Source organism: Lepidochelys kempii, chromosome 5 (genome assembly GCF_965140265.1).
Source record: "Lepidochelys kempii isolate rLepKem1 chromosome 5, rLepKem1.hap2, whole genome shotgun sequence".
Taxonomy (NCBI): domain Eukaryota; kingdom Metazoa; phylum Chordata; order Testudines; family Cheloniidae; genus Lepidochelys; species Lepidochelys kempii.
Genome location: NC_133260.1, coordinates 58198215 through 58210422, shown reverse-complemented (window position 1 = coordinate 58210422; position 12208 = coordinate 58198215). Strand labels below are relative to the sequence as shown.

Below are 12208 nucleotides of genomic sequence, written 5' to 3'. Positions count from 1 at the left end.
GATAAAAAAAGTGTTATAATAGTGTCCAGTTATAATTTTCATATGTCTTAGAATCATAGAAATATAGGGCTGGAAGGGATCGCAAGAAGTCACCCAGTCCAGCCCACCACACTGTGGCAGGACCAAGTATATATCTAAGGTGTTTGTCTAAGTCTCCCTTGCTGTAGATTAAGCCAATTACTTTTTGTCCTACCTTCAATGGACAGGCCCATTGTCTTTACAACCGCCCTTAATCGGTTTGAAGACTGTTATCAAGTCACACACGTACTGTTTTCTCAAGACTAAACATGCCCAGTATTTTTAACCTTTTCTCATAAGTCATGTTTTCTAAACTGACTATCATTTTTGTTGCTCTTCTCTGGACTCTCTCCAATTTATCCACATCTTTTGTAAAGTGTCACCTAAAACAGAACACAGTACTCCAGCTGAGGCCTTACCTGTGCAGAGTAGAATAGAATAACTAGCTCCTGTGCCTTAATATATTTTTTCTATATGTTTTAAATGGAATATTTTTATTTAATAACAGAAAAATTAAGATCTTTGTTTAAATGGAAGAGGATATTAGAAATGTAAATTTTGTAATCACATTTCTATCCTAATAATGTAAACTGCACTGTAAACTTACTCATGATGGACAGATGCTGCAAGACCTGATTTTGGTCCTTTCTTTAGTAATGTGTTTGTACCAAAAAAAAAACCTTACATTTCTTTCAGCAAAATCCACACAGATAAACATTGTATTATATAATTCCCTTCTTTTATTAGAAAGACTGCTGGCAGGAAGCATCCCCAAAAAATAGGAAGTACAATTTTGCACAAACAAAAGGATGTGGAGGATGTGTTACTCTAAATTTTAGGTGCCAATTAAATTAGCCTACAATAGCGCTTCTAATTTAACAAAAGGGTAACAAGGTTGTGGCCCGCCTGAAAGGAATTGCCAGTGTGTTACCAGGGGGCTTGTGTCCAACCTGCAGAGGACTCCCCAGAGCAAACTAGTCTTGCTAACCCCTGAAAGGACACGGATACAGCCTTCCGCTCAAGGATTGATGCAAGCAGAAATTCTTTTAACAGAAATTTTTTTTAAAAAAAAGTTTAATAAAGCAAGAAAAGATACATAGGATTTAATAAAACACAATAGAGTTATATTTAACAATTACACAATAAAGCAGTACAGCAAAATAAAAGACAGACTGCATAAAATACCTAACACCTATAGAGCAGAGGTTCTCAAACTGTGGTCCGTGAGCTCCATTCAGGTGGTCCACGGCTAATTCCCTCTAAGGTGCGTGCCTGGGCGCACACAAGAGAATGAAGGGCCACCCACCTAATTAGTGGAGCCGCGCAGGTGAGGTTCCACCAATTAGGTGCCTGTATCCTGGAGAAGACTCACATATAAGATGAGGTGGTGGCCTTGTGGGGAATAGGGGATAGGTGGGAGGGGACTGGGGTGAGAAGAGGGGGTGGGGGGAATTTGGGACGTGCAGGGCTGCAGTGGCCAGAGAAAGAGGTGACTTTCCCCATCTTCAGGACTGCAGCTGCCAGGGAGAGACGGCCCTCCTTCCCAGCCCCAGCTCAGGGGCTACTGCGGCAGCACAGTGGCTTCCCAGCCTAGTGACTGCTGTGGCAGGGGAGACCCCTCCCCTCCTTCCCAGCCCCAGCTTGGGGGCTGCCACGGCAGGGAAGAGAGGGCACATCCATCACATTAGAAAGGTAAGACTACTGATATTAAAATAAGTTATGTGCTTTTATTTGTAGAACAAAAATAAAGGGTTTTTTTATATAGCACTTTTATCCAAAGCGGTTTGCAATAGTTAGCTAACGGTACAAACAACATTTGGAAAGATGAGTAAGTGGGCTGTTGACACCCTCAGCAATTTTCAGGTTGTCTGCAAAAAAAAAAAAAAAAAAAAAAAAAACTTTGAGAACCACTAATATAGAGAATACAGTAGTTTCAATGTAACATGCATATAAAGATCCCACATTCAAAGGCTTTTAGTCTTAGTGTTAGTCTAATTCTGTACCTAATACAGTGTAATATACATGGCCTCTATATACACATATGAAAAAGTCGTCATTCACAGATTTAAAAAGAAAACATTTACTTAACACTAACACTTAATATTTAAACATAAATCCTGTGAGCACTGGCCAAGCGGTCAGTGGGCAGGGGAGAGCTGCTCATTCAGAAACAGGCATCAAACTTTATTAACACACCCACCCAGACACTCAAAGAAAATAATTTATAAAATTACTGTTACGCTTTCACACCAAAATCCCTCTGACTCATCTTAGGTCCTTCTGCTCTGTCAGTATAAAAGATGAAGATGTCTGCACCTGGAAGAAAGGATCTAGCTGATAATGACATTTTCCTCTGTCTTTATTTAAATGTATATCATAAGGCTGAATTGCACTGTTATTACAAATATATCCAATTCCCTGTTCTTCCATACAAGCCTCAAGTTCAAGGATTTTCCATGTCTGATTTTGTTTTATGGTCTATTGGTTGCATCACACTGGTGTTGACATTTAACCCAAGTGATACAATAGGAGATATCCATTCAGTTTGGGCATCAGACATCATATATGCAGTTGCTTGGTTCAACTGAGCATTGTATGTGAAGTTTACCATCTTCCACCAAGAATTAAGGGTTTTTTTCAGCCTCAGTGGCATATTTCCACATTATGTTTCTTATTTCTAGAGGTAAAATTCAACTCATTCCATCTCCTATAATGTCTTGAAAACATTTTCCTCTTTCAACTACCAACATTTCAGTCTTTGGGCTTCTCTACATGTGAAAATTAATCCAGAATGCAGGAGGGTGTGAATGTAAAGCAGATTAACTATTCCTGATTAATTCTATGTGTGGAGGTTTTTATCCCAGAATAAGAGAGCCTTATTCCAAATTACATAAATCCAGTAAATTAACCTAATTTGGAATAAGAAATGCTTATTTTGGAATAAGTGTGTCCACCCATGAAGCTAGTCTGGAATAATTCCCCATGTAGACAAGTTTGAGCAAGCTGTCTTTGTCATGGAGCCAGTGTGTCATGTTAGTGGGGATAGCAGTTGAATCTCTAAACAATCAGAAATAAAGCTGGGTGTCTTGTGTATTTTTGGCAATGAAACCAATGTGTCGCAGCACCTCTCCAAGTGGTCTCCTGGATTCTGAAGAGGAGGGGGAACAGGATAGTTCCTTGTGGGAGCCCACAAGTGAAGACTTTTCTGGAAGAGGAACAGTTTCCCATCATTCCTCTAAGCCTGTTGGAAAAGAACGGTTGGAGCGCTATTGCTGTGATGTCTGGTTCAGCGATGTCTTGTAAGTGGTCAGCAATACCTTGCAGTTGACAGTCAAAAGTTGTGGAGAGGTCAGGTATTATGAGATTGGCCTCTCTTCATCCCTTAGTATTACTGGGGCTGTGTCCATGCCATGCCCTGGTCTGAAGTTGAATTGCAGGACATCCAAGATGTCAGCAAAAGTCATACCTAGTTGAAACATGGCTACCAGTACTTTCTGAATGGTTTTGCATAAGCATTGGAGATTTTCCTCAGTCAAATGCTGGCTTTCTGAGAATCATGAACATTGTCACAATTTTCAGTAGGATTTTCATTGACAATTACCGTTAGGAGTAGGAACAGTTTTCTTTATTGCCATTCCTCATCCCAGAGAGTTTCACCTGTTTCGCAGGTGATGTGTCAAATATTTCTCAGCATTTCTTCAGCTTCATTGTGTACCAAACCCACACAAGTGGCAGGGTTGGTAATGTCATCTGATCTGCTATATAGTTTCCTTCCTATGTGCATTCATCTCATCTCTTTTGTGAAGCAGGAGGAAAGCTCTTCACAGCAGTGGTCAGTGGTTTGGTCCAATGTCAGGAGCTTCAGGTGCACAGTACCTCTTAAAAACAGGAACACAATTTTTTCCCCATATTTTTCAAAATCAATTTTTTCATTTGCTTTCTGGGTTTGTACATTTTTATGTACAGAAATTTTAGATGCTTGTATGAGCAGTGTTCTACATTCAAATTGTATTGTTTTGTTATATCAAACTAAATCTTGTGTTCTGTAACTTCACAGCAGAAACTGTATTATGTTGCAGCAGTCCTCAGTCAATGACCATGGAGTCTCTCTAATTTTTTTAATTGGCAAATAAAATGTAATCTTTTCAGTTACTTCTGGTATCTTAGCTTCTCTTTATCTCGAACACTGCTGTCATCAGGGAACATCTCTTCCTCTGCAAAAGAATTGTGCTGGAAAAATAGGAAATATCACTGCTAAGGATGAAATAAAGCATCGGCAGTGCTGGGTCCTGAACATGTACTACTAGAGATCAGAATAAACCTTAGTCCAACTGCTCTTTGAACTGAAAAATAGCTGCAATCAAAGGAAATGAAAAATCAAGATGTAGGAGAGAAGGAAAGGGTATAGGCAGGGAATTATGGGTGAAGGAAAATAAAACAATTTTCCCAAGTTAAATTAAGGACTAGTTTTGTATGTTTTTTAATTATTGTACTTAATGCCTAAGTACTACAGTGATTTTAGTAATATCTCTCATGTCTGAAAAATTGTACTGAATATCATACAAAAACAAGTAACCTGTGTGGTATTTCAGCATTTCACTTCCAAATGGAACCAGGAAGTGCAGAAGCATGGAGAACTGAAAAATAATTAGAAAACAGTAACTACACCTTATTTGAACTTCAACTGATGTTTGGTTCAAGTTATGGTGATGGTTTGGTCAGTTCATATTTTATGTAAATCAGTTAATACAGCCTTAAAGAAAATACAACCAAATTATAGTATCTTGTCACTGCTATTCCTTGCCTATCTTCCTATATAAACAGTCATTTAGTGTTCATTAGCTATAAGCCTATTTGTTCACTCATTAAGATTGACCAGTCATTTCAAAAATAAGTGACAGATGCATGCCATCTGGTGGTTTACCTGCATATGTACAGTTTAGAGTTCTACCATCATGCTCCTTTATTTTAGGAAATCTTTTCCCAGTGTTGTCGCTTTGATAACTAGCAGAATAGTAACATTTAAAAACATGCTGAAAGTGAGCAAGCAGATCCCTCTGAAGAATGCATCAAAATAACATGAAAATGAAACTACACATGAAGTTAGAAATGTTGAGATTTGGCTAAATAGCTACAGAATGCATCTCTTTATTTTCAAACCATCTTATCACTCTGGTATCCAAGAGCATTTTCAGTGATTTGTTCTGAAAAATGAATATATGGTTCCTCAAGCTGCTCTTATTCATTGGCTGCCAACAACATGCCGGGGCTATTCCAGTAGTTTAGAGGTTAGCTTCCATACTGTGTGTAAGATTGCATGAGTAAGGGGGAAAATATTAAACAAGGTAGTAGAGAGTAAGGAAAAGGAGGAAAAAAAATAGGAGAGGGCACAGAAAAGGCCATACTCTGCAGGGAGGGAAGCCTGCAGTTGAGGTCAAAAAAGCAAAGTGGGGAACAATATGACAGACCACAAAATAGAAATGGGATAGGAGCAGGATTTACCTACCAAAGGGAGGCAAAATGATTAATAAAAAATGATTCTGGTCTGTCGTCTGATTTCTGGACTCCTGCCCATCCTCAATGCATGTGCAACAATTTTAGGAGTTCAGAAATCAGACGATAGACCAGAATCATTTTTTATATTCATGATTTTTGGAGTCTGGTTCATGATTTTTAAACTTTTGAGGTCAGCAACGGTGATTAGTGTTGCTAAGTCTCACAATTTTATAGTGACAAAGACCATTTTAGTCCCCACTGTCAGAGCTTTTGCTAGAGGACCCAACTAAAATCAAGGCCCCATATGCTAGGCACTCTTCAGCCACATAATAAGAGAGGCTTGGTTTACATGGGGAGTTTAAACAGGACTAAATTGAGTTAATCTGATTTGAAAACACTTGTGTACACAGCTGCAATTCATTATAGTGCACTGACCCTGCATTTATCACAAATTCTGGAGTCCTCTTTTGAAGTTATTAACTTTGCTACAAATCAAGTTAATTCAGTCTATTGTTCATGTGTAGGCAATGCTGCTGAAAACTGCTTTGACAGTCTTCCTATTCTTATCCTACCCTACTTTTCAAGTGATCATTATTGGCCTCTCTGTTTACCTACATGCCCTCCACTGTTCTGGGGTCAAGTTGACCAGATGTTCCTTCCCCTGTTTATAAGCTGGAGCACAGCCAGATTTTGTCTATTGGCTCCTGGATTCCATTTTATCACAATAGCTATGGAAATATCCCAAAAGCTCACAATATGCCTTGAGCAGCTTCTTGGAACTGTGTTGAGACCCTGACCAAGACTGAGTAGGCAGATCCTATGAAGGGAATCTTGGCATGTAAGTCTTTTTTATAATTTAACATTTATATTTTAATGTATTATGTTATAGGGTTGTACTAGCTTCCGTTCGAGGTGCCCTATGGCTGCAGCCACTCTAGAGCGTTGTGAGCTAGAAGATTTTCTGAGTCCCAGGTTCCCTGCCTTGCTCCCTCTATCAGCCTATGCTATCTATTTGTCCCTTGGTCTTCCACACACCTTTTCAAAATGGTGGATACTCTGGCCAAGTAATTGGCCTCTATCTCATGATGAAGCCCAGTTAGTGACCATTTTCAGGACCACACTCTAGAAGGCACATGCCTATGTATCTATTTTTACTTCCCCTTCCCTTTGCTTGGTAAATGATATCTTCCCCTCCCCCATTTGCCACCTCAAAATGGTGGCTGGCAGCAAACAGTTGCAGTTTTTATGCCCTCCCTCCCCAAGGGGATTCAAATAAGAAAAACATTCTTTTGTGACAAGTGTAATGTTTACTGAGGCAGTGGTTACAGAAAAAGAGTTTGGTTAGTGTTCTCACTTTACATGAGGTAGACATTGCATGCCTGTAAAAGCGACAGAGTACTGATCCCTTACAAATGCCCTGTAATGCTCATTCTAACAGACTGGTAACAGTGAATGCTTCAGGCAATCATTGCAGAACCCTATCCATTTTTCTCTGCACATTCAACATGTCTGTAGGGGAGATAAAGCAAAAGGTAAGGCTGAAAAATTGTTCAGAGATTATGAGGAAGAGCTGCATGGCCACCCACCCCCCTCTCCAGGGAAAGCTTGCAGTCAGAAGCTCCTCCTTCCACTCCTCGAGCACTTCTGGAGGAATCATCATGGTGAATAACTTCACAGCATCTCTCACTGGTCTGTCCTTTGCCTTTTTAAAAAAGGTCACACTTTGCCTCCTACTCACCCGCCTCAGGGTAATGACAGCCTAAATGCTGGAGGGAGTACTATAGAACTCACCCCTAGATTCACCCCACTCGCTCTTCTGATATTATACATCAGAGTTGGGCAAACTAGGACCCACAGGCCACATCCGGCCCACGGGACTGTCCTGCCTGGCCCTTGAGCTCCCGGCCAGGGAGTCTAGCCCCTGGCCCCTCCCCCCACTGTACCCCCTGTCATAAATATAAAGGGAAGGGTAAACCCCTTTGAAATCCCTCCTGGCCAGGGGAAAGCTCCTCTCACCTGTAAAGGGTTAAGAAGCTAAAGGTAACCTCGCTGGCACCTGACCAAAACGACCAATGAGGAGACAAGATACTTTCAAAAGCTGGGAGGAGGGAGAGAAACAAAGGGTCTGTGTGTCTGTCTATATGCTGGTTTCTGCCGGGGATAGACCAGGAATGGAGTCTTAGAACTTTTAATAAGTAATCTAGCTAGGTATGTGTTAGATTATGATTTCTTTAAATGGCTGAGAAAAGAATTGTGCTGAATAGAATAACTATTTCTGTCTATCTTTTTTGTAACTTAAGGTTTCGCCTAGAGGGGTTATCTATGTTTTTGAATCTAATTACCCTGTAAGATATCTACCATCCTGATTTTACAGGGGGGATTTCTTTATTTCTATTTACTACTATTTTTATTAAAAGTCTTCTGGTAAGAAAACTGAATGCTTTTTCATTGTTCTCAGATCCAAGGGTTTGGGTCTGTGGTCACCTATGCAAATTGGTGAGGCTTTTTATCCAACATTTCCCAGGAAAGGGGGGGGTGCAAGTGTTCGGAGGATTGTTCATTGTTCTTAAAATCCAAGGGTCTGGGTCTGTAGTCACCTAGGCAAATTGGTGAGGCTTTTTACCAAACCTTGTCCAGGAAGTGGGGTGCAAGGTTTTGGGAAATATTTTGGGGGGAAAGACGCGTTAAAACAGCTCTTCCCCAGTAACCAGTATTAGTTTGGTGGTGGTAGCGGCCAATCCAAGGACAAAGGGTGGAATATTTTGTACCTTGGGGAAGTTTTGACCTAAGCTGGTAAAGATAAGCTTAGGAGGTTTTTCATGCAGGTCCCCACATCTGTACCCTAGAGTTCAGAGTGGGGGAGGAACCTTGACACCCCCTCTCCCACAGCCATGCCACTGCATGGGCAGCACAGCTTGCACCCGCCCACCTCCCAGGCTTTCCAATAAGCTAGTCCTGCTGCTCTGAGCCGCATGGTAAGGGGGCGGGGAGAGCAGGGAGCAGTTGGGTAAGGGGCAGGAGGTCTCGGGGGGGGGGGGGGCTGGATGGGGCGGAGTTTTGGGGCTGGGAAGTCAGGGGATGGGGGGCAGGGGGGTTGGATGGGGGTGGGGTCCTGGGTTGCGGTTAGGGGCAGGAGGTACTGGGAGGGGGCAGTCAGGGGACAAGGAGCAGGGGGGGTTGGATGGGTTTGGGGTTCTGAGGGGGGCAGGAAGTGGGAAGGGGTAGATAGGGGCAGGGCCCAGGCTGTTCGGAGAGGCACAGACTTCCCTATTCAGCCCTCCATACAGTTTCACAATCTCGATGTGGCCCTCGGGCCAAAAAGTTTGCCCATCCCTGCTATATAAGCACCTCCAAGGCACAGGAAAACTGTGAAGGCAGACCAGGAACATATATCCCCTCCCCCCAAATCTCCAAGGTACAGCTACAAAGCCAAACAGCACATACCGAATGGATAAAAATCCCAATTCACATACCACTTACCATCTCTGAGGATCCCCCCCCAGGCTGAGAAGAATCTCAGGGACGTAAAACCAGAAATGCATTTAAAAATATGCTGTCAAAGCCACCCCCAAAATATGAACAACAACTGTCTTTCTGTTAATACCCCGTCACTGCGGCACCTGTACTGGCCAGACCATTGAGGTCAGGGACTTTGTCAGTGACGGAGTAGCTGGAGAGAAAACAGAAAAGTCATGATGAAATGTTCACAGGCATCATTACACAGTGCCCACTCAAAACAAATAAAAAAAAATGCAGAGGTGGAGGCAGTATCTGAGGACAGAGAGGCAATCTGACAAAGAGCTTTCCCGGGAAATCATTGCAGTGGAAAAGGACAGCGTGACAGTTGCCAGAGAGAGCACTGTCATGGCCAAAGACAGTATGAGAAAAGACAGGAAAATGCAGAGGCAACTCCTGGTGGCAATACAAAGCCAAAATGCGCTACAAGTTACTATTCCGAGATATGTTGCATGGGAATCTGTCAATTGTTTTGCCCATACTTTGCAGCTAGCCATTAATGATGGGTTTTCTTCAAGTAGTGTGGATCGGCTATTGAAGCTGCAAGTAGACTAGTTGCACGTTTCCACCACAGCACTGTGACTGCAAAAGCACTCGAAAGAAAACAAACACAGCTTCAGGTTAAGCAACACTGTCTGATCCAATTGTGTAAAACTCACTGAAATTCGGTATATGACATGTTTTCAAGACTCGGTGAGCAAAGGTGGACTATAACAGCTGTGCTTTCAGATAGCTCGGCAACAAAACAATCTGATGCCTGAACGCTTCAGCTGCAAGATGAGCACTGGCAATTCATAGAGGATATCTTACCAGTACTTTCCACTTTAAAATGCACTACACCTGTCATGTCTGCTGAACAGTCAGTGTCAATTTCAAATATGTATCCAATTTGCAACAGTCTTCTCCAAACTCACCTCAGAAGCAAAGCTCCTGTCGAAAATGGAAAAGTTGCTGATTTCAAGGCTGCTGTTCGTCACTCTCTGGAGCATCAGATGAAAGCCAATGATCCTGCCAGGGCCGAAAAAAATGCATGAAACTCAAGAGTGCTGTAGTGATGCTTTTAGGTGAAGGTTACACCAAAAAGGAGAATGCAATAGAAAATGAACTGGAAAATTACTTCGGGGAGCCTTGTCCTTCATTGGAATGCAGTCCATTGGAGTGGTGAAAGGCTAATGCACAGTGTTTTCCAAGGCTTGGAAAACTGGCAAACAGTTACCTGTGCATTCCAGGAACATCTGTGCCTGCAGAATGTGTGTTTTTCAATGCTGGCCTTACTGTTAATCTGCTGTGCACAAGACTGAAACCAGAGCATGTAAACATGATAATTTTTCTTAACAAAAAATCAGCAGTAGAGTTGAAATTCTAATCTGTTTTTTTGTGTTTTTGGATGTCTCATGGATATTATGTAAAAAGTTAAACCAAAAAGTGGGTTTTAGTTTTACACATAAGACTGGCTGTATTTGTTGTTAATAAAAGCACTTGACAAAGATAATATATATGTGTGGTAGATTCACTGTGAACCAGTGACACAGGAACATTTTTTTAACAGTGGTGGTGCTGAAAGCCAGCCCCCTCCTTACCCCTGCCCACCCCCACCCATTTCCGGGAGGGGGGACATGGACAGGGGCCAGGAGCGCAGGGTTAGATGTCTAATTGCAGTGATTCTTATATCCGTAGTATTGACTGCTTACTGTATTTGGAGCAGGAAAACAAAGATATATTGGTAGGACCTTTGGAGTATTTTCACCATCTAAAAGAAGAGTAACCAGAGATCACAAGATCAATTTCCTGCCATTACAAGATGAAGACTCTGGTCACTTGTGCTTCTTGGTTTCTCTAAAATCCCCGCAAGTTAGGATCCCATAATCTTCACCAATAAGTAATATATCTGAATTGACAAAATATATGACATATAATGGATCCGGTAGGGCAGGCAGCAGAGCGTGGGGCCCGGGTGGCAACGGGGCTGGCAGTTGCGAGGAAACTGGGAGCGAGGCCAGTAGCCAGGATGCTTGGTGCACTGGTATGCCAGGCAGCACTAGAGGCCCAGGTGCAGCAGCAGCAGAGCCCCGCTGGGGCAGGCAGCCAGGATGGACACCGGGTGGCAGCAGGTCGGAAGCCGGGACAGATCCCAGGCCACACCAGGATGCTGGGTGGCAGCAGGGAGGGTGGTGCAGGGCTGGCAGCCAGGACCCTGGGTGGAGTTTAATCATTAACCACTTAAACTCTTACATCTCTAATCTGTGTGGTTTATGGGTTTTGTTTTGTTTTTTTACTTGATTACTATACACTGATCTGCAGTTGAAAATCTCCGAGATCAAACCAAGGAACCAGAAATTGTGTGCTAGCAAATAGGCTCACCCTACTCCCGTAGACAAAGGTGAGTCAATATGTGTTCTTTATGTTCAATTTCATTCAGTAGTAGAGTGGTACTACTCTACTACTGTGCTATGTATGTTGCTTTTTGTCATAAGCAATACATCATGTTGACAAAGAACAAAAATTTTCTTGTTCTGTGCAAAAGTACTCTTTCTTAGAAAGAGGAGGGCCCATACGGGGCATGAATCTCCAAAGGTAGGTGCATCAAAAAAAAAATTTAGTAATTTTAAATATATACTTGTTACAAAAAATAAATTGGAAAGTGCTCAAAAGTTGGCAAATGGCATAACTAACGCTAGCTGTGCAGCCTTAATTCCGAACCCTTGTATGAAACATAAGCATTACGATACTATTTTTAATTACCTGCTCACCCACATCGATCTTCAGCAGGGTTTGAACCCAGGACTTTTACTAGCAGTTGTCTTCCACGGGCCCCAGCCAGTAAAGGACAGGGAGAGCCCATGGGCTATGCAACTCTTTCCTAGTAGCGGCAGCGGATTCCGGTGGCTGGGGCAGTGTTCTGCGCCCATCTCTGCCCGCGGCCACCGGGCCTTTCTCTCGGGGACGGTGCGAGCCCTGATGGGGCAACGGGGTGGGGGGAGTTCAAACGGTGCCTAACCGGCTCCCATCCAGTCACGGTCCTGAGCGCCGTGCCCCAGCTCCCTTCCGGGCTCCACAAGGACCTGCCCACCTCAGTGTTCCCCCTCCTGACTGAGAAGACTCCGCCTCTCCCGGCAGGCTGCTGAGCGTCACAGGCTGGCCCGCCCCAAACCCCGGGCAGGGGTGGCCCGACGCCAAC

The 12208-nt window shown here is 42.9% G+C and overlaps 1 long non-coding RNA gene across 2 annotated transcripts; it reads right to left on the bottom strand.

Moving 5' to 3' along the window:
* Positions 1-1104: 1104 nt before the first annotated feature.
* Positions 1105-12137, bottom strand: LOC140911436 (uncharacterized). 2 transcript variants are annotated; one of them, XR_012158954.1, is made up of 4 exons: positions 11773-12137; positions 9945-10038; positions 2259-2334; positions 1105-1886 (listed from the first exon to the last, which is right to left on the bottom strand). It is a non-coding gene; the product is annotated as an uncharacterized lncRNA (long non-coding RNA). The 2 variants fall into 2 exon arrangements; XR_012158953.1 differs by having other exon boundaries at positions 2253-2334; positions 11773-12136.
* Between the last annotated feature and the right edge of the window lie 71 nt (positions 12138-12208).